Source organism: Cicer arietinum, chromosome 3, assembly GCF_000331145.2.
Source record: "Cicer arietinum cultivar CDC Frontier isolate Library 1 chromosome 3, Cicar.CDCFrontier_v2.0, whole genome shotgun sequence".
In the NCBI taxonomy this organism is placed as follows: Eukaryota; Viridiplantae; Streptophyta; class Magnoliopsida; order Fabales; family Fabaceae; genus Cicer; species Cicer arietinum.
In genome coordinates, this window is record NC_021162.2 from 37,752,890 (window position 1) to 37,765,771 (window position 12,882).

The 12,882-nt window shown below is 29.0% G+C and overlaps 1 long non-coding RNA gene across 1 annotated transcript; it reads left to right on the forward strand.

The window, feature by feature from the left end:
* Positions 1 to 5,644: 5,644 nt before the first annotated feature.
* On the forward strand, positions 5,645 to 7,306 carry LOC101500412 (uncharacterized). Its single transcript, XR_190341.4, has 5 exons — positions 5,645 to 5,859; positions 5,947 to 6,016; positions 6,627 to 6,685; positions 6,785 to 6,861; positions 6,994 to 7,306. It is a non-coding gene; the product is annotated as an uncharacterized lncRNA (long non-coding RNA).
* The last annotated feature ends 5,576 nt before the right edge of the window (positions 7,307 to 12,882 follow it).

The following is a 12,882-nucleotide window of genomic DNA, read 5'->3' on the forward strand; positions in this document are numbered from 1 at the left end:
TCTGAGTCACTGTGATCAGCACAATCGATTGACGAATTGATTGAAGCTAATGTTTAAGTTACAGAAAGGATTCAGCTCATTGCCAAATCGATTATGACTCTGATTATGAAGTCGATTGAGCAATCGATTGTTTTAATCTCGTTGTTTGAACAAAAACACCTATAATCGATTACTCAATCGATTATGATACAATCATAGTATCAGTTCTGATTTATGTATTAAAAGAATCGATTGGCAAATCGATTCATGCTTATATGTTCAAGATTCAAGAAAAACAAGACATGCGAAAGTCGCTTGGGCAATCGATTTACCTAGCTTTAAAACATTATAAAATTGATTGAGCAATCGATTGTCCTGATATTTTTTCTGAATATGTATAAGCTGATTCAATCACTTTTAAAAATAACTTTTGGATAACTTTTGGAAAACTTTTTGACAACATTTGAATAACTTTGATAAACACTCTGAGAGAAAAGTATTTGCAACGCACAAAAACATTCATTGGCTAAATACTTTTTGTGTGAGATACTATTGTGATTGAGTCAAAGTCTTGATATTCTTTAACTCTTTGAGAAATACAATTTTCTGTAATTGAAGGTTTAGAAATCCAGTAAGGAAACTGGTAGCTATCTTTGTTGATTTGAGATCATCAAGAAGAAGTTTCACATTGATCTTGTGTGAGTTTGGCGATTAACTCCAAGGATCAGGTGGTATAGAAATAGAAGTGAGTGAGTTAGATAGATAGGCTTTATGGGAGCTGGACAATCTGTAAAACATTCTCAAATCATTCTATTGGAAAGGCTGAAATCTTGTTGGATTTCAGGACTGGATGTAGGCTATCAAACTGATAGCTGAACCAGTATAAATCTTGGTGCACCTGTTTCTTATCCCTACTCTTTATTTTGATATTACATAAATGCGTATTCTTGAATGTTTGAATTAACGAATTTCTGTATTGATTAACATTCTGAATTAAGCATTGTTTCTATTCTCATATATTGATAATATTTTGCAATTGTGTAAATCTTTGCTCCTGAATATATTCCGCTACCGATCTTTGATAATTTGTTTAATAACTCTCATATCTTTGAACTAATAGAGGCCATTATTCCTAACAGAATGTTTCACACATGAAGAAATAATCATCCACCAAAAACAATCCCAAAATTGCATTTCCCTCCACCATTAACAAACACAAACGTTATGCGCGTACATCTGGTGCTCCCTCTACTGTTCGACAAGAACCTTCTCCATCACCTCAAACCACCGCACCAAATCATTCTCCACCAAATCCTAAAAAAACCACCGTTCAAGAATGTTCTCGACCATGCACCCCTCTAACTACTACTCAAAAATGTTATCCACCCTACACCCCTCCAACTGCTGCTCAAGAAAGTTATTCCCCTTCAACCAACATTCTCCCTTTTCCATCCAATCCACCTAGCCTCCCCTCTTAATTTCACCACGCATCCACTGAGGTACCTGTCGTCCCCTTTCCCTATCATCCACTAAGGTACATGTGCTCCAAACTCCCATCTCACTCTACCTTAATTAGGTCACCTGCTTTTGTCCTTCCACAAAAGATCAGTTTATCCATCTTTGGCATCAGTCAGCTTTTCATCTTCCCTGACACATGTGGTTCGTCTATTCATCCTCCAAAATCTCCAGCAAATGCCCTTCCCACCATTGTCACTTCCTTTGCAACTCTTTAATCTTTCCGCACTACCACTGCCCCCACGCACAACACTTTCCCTTCAACCCCCCTAAAGAAAGTTCCAAGCTCCCTGCTAAACATCAAAGAGTCGAGAAAGAGTCAACAAACTAATGAATCATGGCTGCTCTTCAGACAATTATGGTGCCTCAAGAACATCAGGATAAGGAGTATGCTACTTTACGGGATTGGATGGCAACCCAACTTGCTCTAAAGTTAGGGATTGGTCCTCCTCCACTAAATCCTCCTCCCTTTTTTTAGGTAGTTCCATAACCATCTAGATCTTCTTCGTCTGAAGGATCTTCTTTCTCCCTTTCTACTTTGGCTTTAATTGTCATTTTTTCTCCTATTTCTTTTTTCGTTGACAAAGAGGGAGAATTAGTTTAGACTTAGTGTAATCTCATATGCACTAAGAATTCATTTTATTAATTGAACTTATGCATATTTTAGCTACTTGAAACATATGTCTGAACTCTATATATTCATCATTCTAAATGAATCAATGAAATTCTATTTTGGTTCAAAATCTGAAGTATATTCTGAGGGGGAGCTGTTAAGCCCTCTATGATTAAAATTAGAATCAAAATTAAAATCTAAATTAACATGTTTGTCATCACCAAAAGGGGGAGATTGTTGAGACAAAATCCTAAATGACGTATTAATTTAACATGTGCTTTTGAGTGTAATAATCCAAGATAGGTACTAAGCAATGCAAGACATATCAGTTGAAGGGAAAAGAAAAGAATGAACAAACAGAACCAAGAACGTTCTTAACAATATTCTGAAAAAAAAAAGAACGTTCTCCACGTTTTTCATTTTCATCAAGCAAGTTCAAATCATCTGTTATTGCAAGGTAAACTCCTGCAAATTACAAATGCATTTACAATGCATCTACAAGGAATATATAGCTATCACATTAGTCAAATCTGACACGTGACAGCTGAACACTTTCTAAATAGTCAAATTAGTTGTCATAAAGCTTCTTGAAGCCTATAAAAGAAACCTCGAACTCAAGAAAAAATCTGAACTTCAAGGGTTAAGAAAATCCACCACTTACATTCATACACTCGAAAGTCTCTCATCCATCAAAAGAATCAGTGCTATTCATATTTTAAATCTCTTGTTATTATTTTACTGAATCTTTTGTAAAGAATCTAACCTCAAACAAATGTTCAGATTACTCATATTCTGCCAAACACTTTAAATCATTATTGTGTAAACTCAAGACTATTGTTTATAGTTTAAGTAGTTTGTAGAAATTTTTTTTTACGATTAAAAGGTGAATTGTAAAATCCTCTCTAAAGATTGATAGATTACCCGATTTAATCCCTTTCTGGGTGAAAATGAATTGTTGTAACAGATCACGGTTAATCTAAACAAACTGTGTAAAACCAAGAACGTTATAAAACCAAAAACGTTGTAAAACCAAGAACGTTCTTCGTTTGAACACTTAGTGGAAAATCTCACAGTTGTGATGACTGGACGTAGCCCGAGTTGGGTGAACCAGGATATATCATTGTGTGAAATCTCTTCTCTTACCTCTATTTACTTTCAGTCCTTTTGATTATCAAGTTAAATAGATAAGCTTAATTTTTTATTTTAACTAACCAAGATTGTTCTCCGTTTTCTGTTTCCAGAACCAAGAGCGCTCTCTGTTTTCACAACCAAGATCAATCTTGAGTTATTTTCTTAAGTTTTTAACGTTAAATTTTAAATAGATGAATTTACAATTCAAACCACCTTCCTTGTAAATTGAAATTGCTACTTCAGTGTTGCGATCAAATAAAGAATTATTGTATAGCATTCTTAAGGACTTTCCTATATATTATGACTTAGTTATTAGTAAACATATAGTTTATTAGATAATAATATTATTTGTCTTAATAGCACTAAGATTATTATTCGTAACTTACTCATAATTTATAATATCTTAAAATAAATAGTTACTAATGTAAATTTTATTTTCTAACTAATTAGTCGAGACCACAACAAACACAATTAGGCGATAATTGTTATGTTGTGTTTGTTATCATCATAACTTTAATAAGATGATTGTAATTAAATCACTTTTACATTTACTATCTCCTAATTTTTTATGATGATGAACAAGTTTCCTTCAAAAAATTATTTAAAAGTACTTCCCCTGAATGTAGTACAAAAAAATTGTTAGATTTAATAAACTTTTGAATTTCTTAAGAAAAATAATTTAGACAATATTCTGCAACTCACTTGAAATATGATACACATGATTTATAAGAGTGTGAAACTTATTAATTGATTTGATATTTTGGATAAACATAAGGTTTGATAATATAAAAACAAAAATAAACTAATGCAAAGATGTGACACATATTATATCATAATTTTGACAATACTTTTCAATGAATCCATTTATCCTTGGGACGGTTGGTTCCTTTTCGATACATACGAAATTTGTTGATTGACAATTTCAAGATATTAAGCATATGGATTCTTATTCCTCTTAGGATGTTAATCCCAACAAAACAATACATATTTTATTTTTTGAGGATGTTAAGCTTTTCAAAAACAGAGGTTATCCTAACAATGATACATTAGATGTAAATATGACAAGCATATATGAACACAATCAGATGCAATAATGGGAATTAGATGTAAATGAACATAACCAGACGCAGATGCATGTAACCATATGCAGATTCACACAACCAAATGCACATGATGTTTCCCCTCTTAAATATATCTCCCCTTGGTCATTATCATAAAGGGTGTAATCATAATTAAATAAAATTATTTCAAGCAGATTGAAAGCGCTAAAAACAATCTCAAGCACATAACACACACGAGAATAATAATCATTTAATTAAATACCAAAAAGCAGGCATAGACACATAAACAAAGGATAAAATCAGCACACAATTAACTAAGAAATAAATACAAACACACTAAGAAACAAATAAACTAAAACACATTCACACATATTAAATGAAAATTAAATAATCACAAATACAAACATATAAGAATAATAATACCTATTGAAAAATATACATACATATAATCAGAAAAACAAGCATAGCCACACAAAGTAAAGAACACATTGAATAACAATACAGATAACTACAAATTTGCACAAGCCACTACAACAATTGTGGTCTCTAGCAACACTTTTTTAAGCAACGTGTATAAAGTGTTGCTTAAAAGTGGATAAGACAACATTTTATGTCTGTTGCCATCATTATTCTTGCAACAATGTATAAATGTTCCCTAAAATATTTATGGGAACAATTGTGAAACGTCTCCATGGTAGCTCTTTGGCAATATATAATAAGTGTCCCCTTATGTATTTCTAGGAACATTTTTCAATTGTTACGTTCTTTCGAATAAAAGACTACATTTTTAAAATATTGCTTAAAAATTTAACATTGATGAGAATTTTTGCAGAAAAAAATTCTTTTAAATTACAATTTTCAATATTATTTTTCTATTAAAATTTAAAAGAAAAATTTATTAACCCGTAAATAAAACAGAACTATTCTTATTAATTATTATCATTTTCGTTTACAAAAATACGAGAAATAATAAAAAAAATTATTACTATTATTATTTTTATTATTATTATTATTATTATTACTATTATTATTATTATTATTATTATTATTATTATTATTATTATTATTATTATTATTATTATTATTATTATTATTATTATTATTACTTTAGTTCTAGTTAAAAATCATGTTTTGTCGGGGAGTCTTTAATGATAACAAGGTGTTGTCATATCTTGTCTTCTTAATAATTCAGATACCTTTAATGTCATTTTTGTTTCTCAATAATTTAATTTCATCATGTCTCCTTAATAATTCTGCTACCTTTAATGTCACATTTTGTTTTTCAATAATTTAAAGGCCTTCTATTCCGTAACAATCATCTTCATTATGCTGAGTAAAGCTTTAATCATTTCTCTTTTCTCTTTGTCTCTGAATCACTCCACCCTTGCAACTCTTGAATGAATCGTTTATGGTTTCTCCCAAATCAGAAAAACACACCTAATCGTTCCTATTATATTCGCTCTTTCTCTCTGAATCGTTCCTCTTCTCTCTTTCTCTCTGATTTGTTCTATTCCTTTCACACAAAGACTTCATTTGAGGGCAAGATTACAGGTTCGAAAGGTAACTAAAAACCCTAACCCACTACTTTTGTTTCAGGTAAAATCTCCACCTTACATTTTCTATATTCTTTTATGAATAACTTTGCAGGTATTATTGAAGCTCTTTGTCAACCTATGAGATTCAATTGAAGATGTTGTTGCCTAAATGTGATTTTAAGGTAAATAAGTTTCATCTCTATACATTTCTTTTACAAAGGTTGATGAAGCATTTGTTAGTTATTTAGTTATGTCGACGGTAACTAGATTTTTCAACATGTGTGCTATTTGTATGTGTTTTTGCGTTTAAATAAATAAGTAGGGAAAAATATATGCAACTAAATCTTAAACCTGATTTGAGTTAATTTATGAATTTGTTAGTGAAATTATTGAGAGTGAATTTGTGATTAAATAAGTAGGTGTTTATATTGTATCTATGTAACAGAGTGGAATAACAATAAGAGCAAACCAAGTCTAGCTATCACAGGGTATTAATTCAGTTCTGATATATGTATTGTATAGTTGAGTTTCAGTTTGGTGTATTGTGGGTGGGTGATCTAGTTGTCGGTCTAAGACTCTAAATGGCCTTATTAGAAGAAAAAAAAAATTATTGTAATGTTCTATTGTTAGAGTACTGCTTGTATTGAAGATATTAGAAAGAACCTTATATATCTCTTTTGCTATTTACAAAAAAGAAGACTAATTCTTCTTTTTTGTATTTGGTTTTAAACTTCATTAAATTCTCTAGTACCTTATGTGTCTTTCCTTCAATATTTGATTTATGCTTTTTAGATGACAAGGATTATAAAACAGTCAACATTTTCGCAAGATTGGAGCAAGATTATTGAGAGGTAACTACACTTGGAACCTACTATTGATACTTGTATTGGATTTTGGATTTTTTATTTAAGGACTATTTTGTTTTAAATTTTGTAATGTTGTTTTGCTAGAAAAGTGAAGTAGTTTGCGGTGGACACTTACTGGATTTGTTGTTTAAAGCATTGCATTTGCTATCATTCCTCTTTTGGTAAGTTTAGGACCTAGCTTATTTGGCTTGTTGAATATGAATTGGATTCTTAGCTCTTTTATTTTTATACATACAAGGATGATATTGTATTATAGTCTTTCATAACAATTATTTTATTTTTTTATCACCAAGGTAACAATGAAAATGATGATAAATTATTTCAAGTTGACGATGAAGGCGATGAATTTGAAGAGGATGACATAGATGACAAATTTGAAGAGGACAACGTAGATGCTAAATATGAAGAACACACACTTGAATGATTTAGATGATGATTTTAGATTATGCTTTTTTGGATGATGTTTTTTTACTAGGCATGTACTTGATTGAAGCATCAAAACTTCAACAAACTATATATTTTGCTAGACTTAGTACTTTAAGTATTAAACTTTATTTGAATACTACCATTTATTTGTTTACTATATATGTTACTAATCTTAGACAATTTGTTTATTACCATTTATTTGAATACAACTTTGTTAATAATTTGTGTTAAATTTGCATTATGTTTTCCTTAGTTCAATTTGTGTATGTAATTAAATTTATTATTATAAAATAATGACAAAATGTATAATTTATTATTTGAATTAATATAATAGAAAAATAAAAATTTATTTTGTATATATGAATACAGTTGAAAATTGTTGCCTATAAGCTCTATCAACATTTTATCAATGTTCTCAATGTATTGTTATAAAGCAACATTTATCAATTGTTTCCTATTCCCATAGTTTAGACAACATTTATAAATAGTGTGCCCAAAAGTGCGAGAAAAATGTTGTCAAAGATAACAGGCAACGCTCGCATATGAGACGCCCGGAAAATGTTGCCTATTCTCTTTGGCAACATTTTTCTGTGTTTTGCCAACATTTTTCAAATGTTGTTACAGAGCAAAAATGTTGTAGTGAGCACACATTGAAGAACTATTGATACTAATTAGAGAAATATCAATTGAAAGATAAAGAGAATGAATATTTAAAAATACAATAATTTCATTAATTAAAAGAAAATTACAACCAGTAATTAAAATCTAAGAAATCTAAAGACGTCGTAAATGTTTTGAATAGGGTTCAGATGAAGAAGCTTAAGGATCAAAGTCAGATGCATTAGATGGATCAAAGTCATCTTGTGTTCTTTTGCAATTATTTGAGATGTGATGTTGTTGTGACTAACACATCATAGAATAATTTTGTATAAGAGTCTGTATACTGTCTTCTGTTGAGAACTTGGAACACATTTCGTTGATGTTCCTTTTCTCGTTCTTCAAACACAAACGAAAAGAATAGAAGATATCTATAATCTGGAAGTTTGAGCACACAACACATAACTTCCTTAGAAATAGTGAACTTCTATAGTTGAATAAATCCAATTACACTCTTATTGGTTATATAAGCTCTGAGCCATAATTCTTTTACAAGTTGGGTGAAAATTGGTTTTTTAGCCATAATCACATACTCAAAATGACCCATAGCCTTAAACTCACCAGAGAATTCATATCCAAGAATTGAAAGATCTTTTGTATCAATTTTGGGTTCAAGATCAACAATAGTGTCATTTGATCCGTGTTGAGGTATTCGAAAGTTATCCATGATCACATATTCACATTGATAAAGAGAAACGAAAAAACAAAAAAGAGATTATAAGCAAAAAGAAAAAGATAAAGTTAAGAAAAACAGAGAAATATTGAAAGGTTCATTCGATTAAAATGGAGAATTGATTGTTTACGATTCCAAGAGATGGATTTCTTAATTTTCCAAGGAAAATTAATGATTAATTAGAGTGAGGTGTTCATAATAACTTTCGTCATTTATGTCACTAAGAGGAAGACGTGGCATTAGAGAGTGAAAGACATGGAGAATGAAGTAAAAGGAAAAAAAAAAAATCGGATAATTGATACACGGACAAAAAAGAAGATTGAAGGACTCAAGGTTGGAATCAACAGAAAAAAAGGCTAAATTACATTCGTGGTTCTTTAACTTAATTTCAGGTAACGTTTTAGTCCTTTATCTTTTTTTTTTCTTTTCGACTTGGTGCTTTATTTTAATTTTAAGTGACAATTTGATACTTTATGTTTTAAAATTTCAACAATGATATCCTTTTTTATACAAAAATTCAAAAAGAATTTCAATCAAAACTAATAAAATTAATTATATTCTTCAATATAATACAAATATATTTCATCAAATTCGTAATGTAAATCTTTAAATAAACTCATATTTTCACACTTTATTTGATATTTTTAGGAAAAAAGGACTAAATCGGGAAAAAAAAAAAGATAAAGGACTAAAACGTTACTTGAAATTAAGTTAAAGGACCACAAATGTAATTTAGCCAAAAATAATGATTAATACAAAAATAATAATTAAAATAAAGTTAAAATAACATAACAACAAAAAGAAGATAAAGTGAAATAAGATTTAAATAAATAGAAATACTAGAGGGAAGAGAGGACAAACAAAAATAAATTCAGAAGAATATATAATCAGATGAACTAATAAACGGAGGAAAAAATAAGGATAAGTGAAAATAGTTAACAATTAAATAAGACAAAGTAAGATAAAATAGAAAATTAGAAGGATATAAAAATAGATGAATTAAGAAATAAAAAAATTGTAAGAATAAAATTGAAATGAAAAAGGAACTTAAGAGGAAAGAGAAGTGAGAATTAACAGAGGCAAAGAAAACAAATATAAGTAAAAAATAGACGACAAAGGGATAATGTATCAAAGGCAATGATTGAAGATTCATAGGAACCAAGACTCTTGTTGCAAGACATTCAAACAGAGGGAGACCTAAGTCTCTCACTGCTTTATCATGTTACTACCTTGTGCCAAGGTTCGTATAGGAGAGGATGACACTCGAAGCTAAGGTTTATATATGTTTCAACCTTGAGATGGACTCTAAGAATTTTCTTTTGAGATGGACTCAAAATATTCTAGCCTAATTCATCGTGTTTATTATAGTTCTTAGAGGTAATGAATTTAAGATTTCTAAACTCTCAAACACAATCTTTGAGTAATCTATGTGTTATGAAGATCTTAAAGTCCATATGAGAGTCCAATTTAAGAAAATAGAATTTTGAAAGATGAAGACTCTAACGCCTCAAATTTTTGACCCAAAACGTTACTTAAAAATACTTATTGCTTAGAAAAATTACGACAATTTTTTTTTAAAAATATAAAAGTAAGAATACCTAAACTACTATTCATTTAAATAATTAGTAAATCTTAAAACCCAAAATAATATAAATAATAATTTATATCATATTTCTACTAAAATTCAATAATAAATAAAAACTCCTTTAAAAGAAAAGAAACTTTTATGAATTATTAGAATATCACGTTTCTCAAAATACAAATTCAATACTTTAGTGTTTTTCTTCCAACAGAAAAACTATAATTTCTTAATTTAATTACAAACATTTAGTAGTACTTGTATGGTTTTTATCCAAAAAGTTGTTTCTTATTAAATAAGTAAAATACAACTTATAATTCTCATTCCCGATATAACCAAACAGAGTGGGGCTTCTCCAAAACTTAAACTTCAAGACTCATTAACCTATAATAAATGCGATTTCACAAACGCATGGTCATGTTAGTCAAACACAAACAACGAATGAGGTGAAATTTAAAATCATATTGATAATATATTATAAGTTAGAAGAACACACAAATAATCAACATAGAGCCGTATCAATATAACACTTAGTAATAAGAGAAATTATTATCACATTCGATACACATTAACCACAACAAAACAATCACAAGATGGTACAATGTTATGCATGCTCCTGATAACTATATGATCCAGATATAATACATGTCACTAATACAATTTTCACATAGAAAATCACTTATACTAATGGGGAAAATAAACATGCCACAAAGGCAACTTCCACACAGAAATCACTCATACCAATGGGAAAAATAAACATGTCACAAAGGCAACTTCTAAAAAGATGCATATGTCATGACATGATGTGCATTATCAAAATAAAATATTCCCACACAGCCCACGAAGATGCATATGCTATGACATGATGATGTATTATCAAAATTATACATTCCCACACAGTCCACTAAGATTATGTCAAATGATCCAAAAATAACTTATACGAAATCATCACCTTATTCAAATATCACTAAGATCATACATCCCAGGTTCTTATCATAAAAATTAAATATTCATAAACAACCATCATAAAAATCAAAGCTTACACCCCACATATCATGAAGATCATATATTCATAAGCAAGTATCACAAAGATCAAAGCTTTCACTACACATATCAAAAAATCATATATTCATAAAGTATCATAAAATTTAAACTTTCATCATATACATATAGGAATTAAAATCTTCATATATGTCACACATAAATTCAAATTTTAAGACATATATCATAAATAAGACTCTCAACACATTAAAAATAAAACTTAAACTTTCTTCACACATACCACCCAGTTGTCGAATGTAAATCAAACAAAAACCTAATAAAAGTTTCTAATCTATATTTTGATCCCACAAACCATAATTAGTCATATTAATTCAATTGTTACTAAATAGGGCTACCGCAGTGCGTAGCGAACCCCAAATGAATTGTTAGGAAATACCGTTTTCGCTTTCATCTCATATAATATACTCATGAAATCAAACGTTCTCTCACCCCTTATCTTATTTCAATGCTTTCGCACATGAATACCAGTCCACAAGAAAAATTATTTGTTCTTTGCCTCCTTGTCCTTCAATCGATTTAACTTGACAATTTATGGGTGAACGTCAAAAATAAATTATGAAAACATATTCTAAAAGGGTCAAGTTTCGAGACTGAATCAAATAAACTTACCTAAATTGGAAAATAATCATGGTATAATATAGTCATAGTTAACACGGTCGTTTTGGCATTGGTTTCACTCAAATCGAACTTACGATGAAGAAGAACAGTGCAAAAAGAGGAATTTCACAAACGGAGAAGTCGGGTATTTTAGAGAAATATTGAGATGGTTAAAAATCTGAAAAAGTATGTTTAATTGACTAGGTAAATGAATGAAACAACATATTGAAATTTGGATGAAAACGTAGAAAGTTTTTTGAGACAGTTATCGTTCACCAATGCCAAATGATAATCCTAATTTTTGTTTTCTCTTGGTTGGACATATTGTTTCCTTTTATATATATATATATATATATATATAAATATATATATATATATATATATATATATAAGTTTTTACTATAAAACAAATATCTTAAGATAATTATTTATAAAAAAAATAATTAAAATAGGAAATAGTCTTAAATAATTAAAATATAATTTTGCACACATTTATCATGTAGTCAAACGCCCACAAAAATATCACCACAAATATCTAATGTCAAACTACATGTAAACTCACTCAAATCTTATCCTCTAAAATACTTTTGCTAAAATACTTTTATATTTTTGAAAAAAAATTAAATAACTAAACATAATACTTATAATTTATATTAGTCATTAAATTAAATATATATACGATTATCAAACCATAAGAAACTCACACATATAAGGAGAAATAATCATAAAATTAATCAACATATATTCTAAAATAATTTTAACGCCAAATTAATTTCTTTAAAAATTCTATTTAATTAATAAAATAGTTTTATTAAATTTGGAATGAGAAAATTCTACCCAACTTAAAGAAATTTAATCCTCGAAATTTTTAATGAAGAATAAGCAAACTAATATCTAATTTACCACCATCAAGATTGAAACATTGTCTCTAATGATATAATAAACATGTCGAGAGCATTCATAACTTATTTAAATACAACATATCATAAATCACCTTGCACAACATGATAAGAATTATAACATGAGTCAACAACATATATCACATTTAGCATTCAATTATGGAAGATAATATCATAGAGTCACTCACTATAATCTACAACTAAAACATAACATATAGACTTAGTTGGTAATAACTTACTACATTTAATTGGGTGAAATGATACATATTTCAAGTACATTATTAGTTTC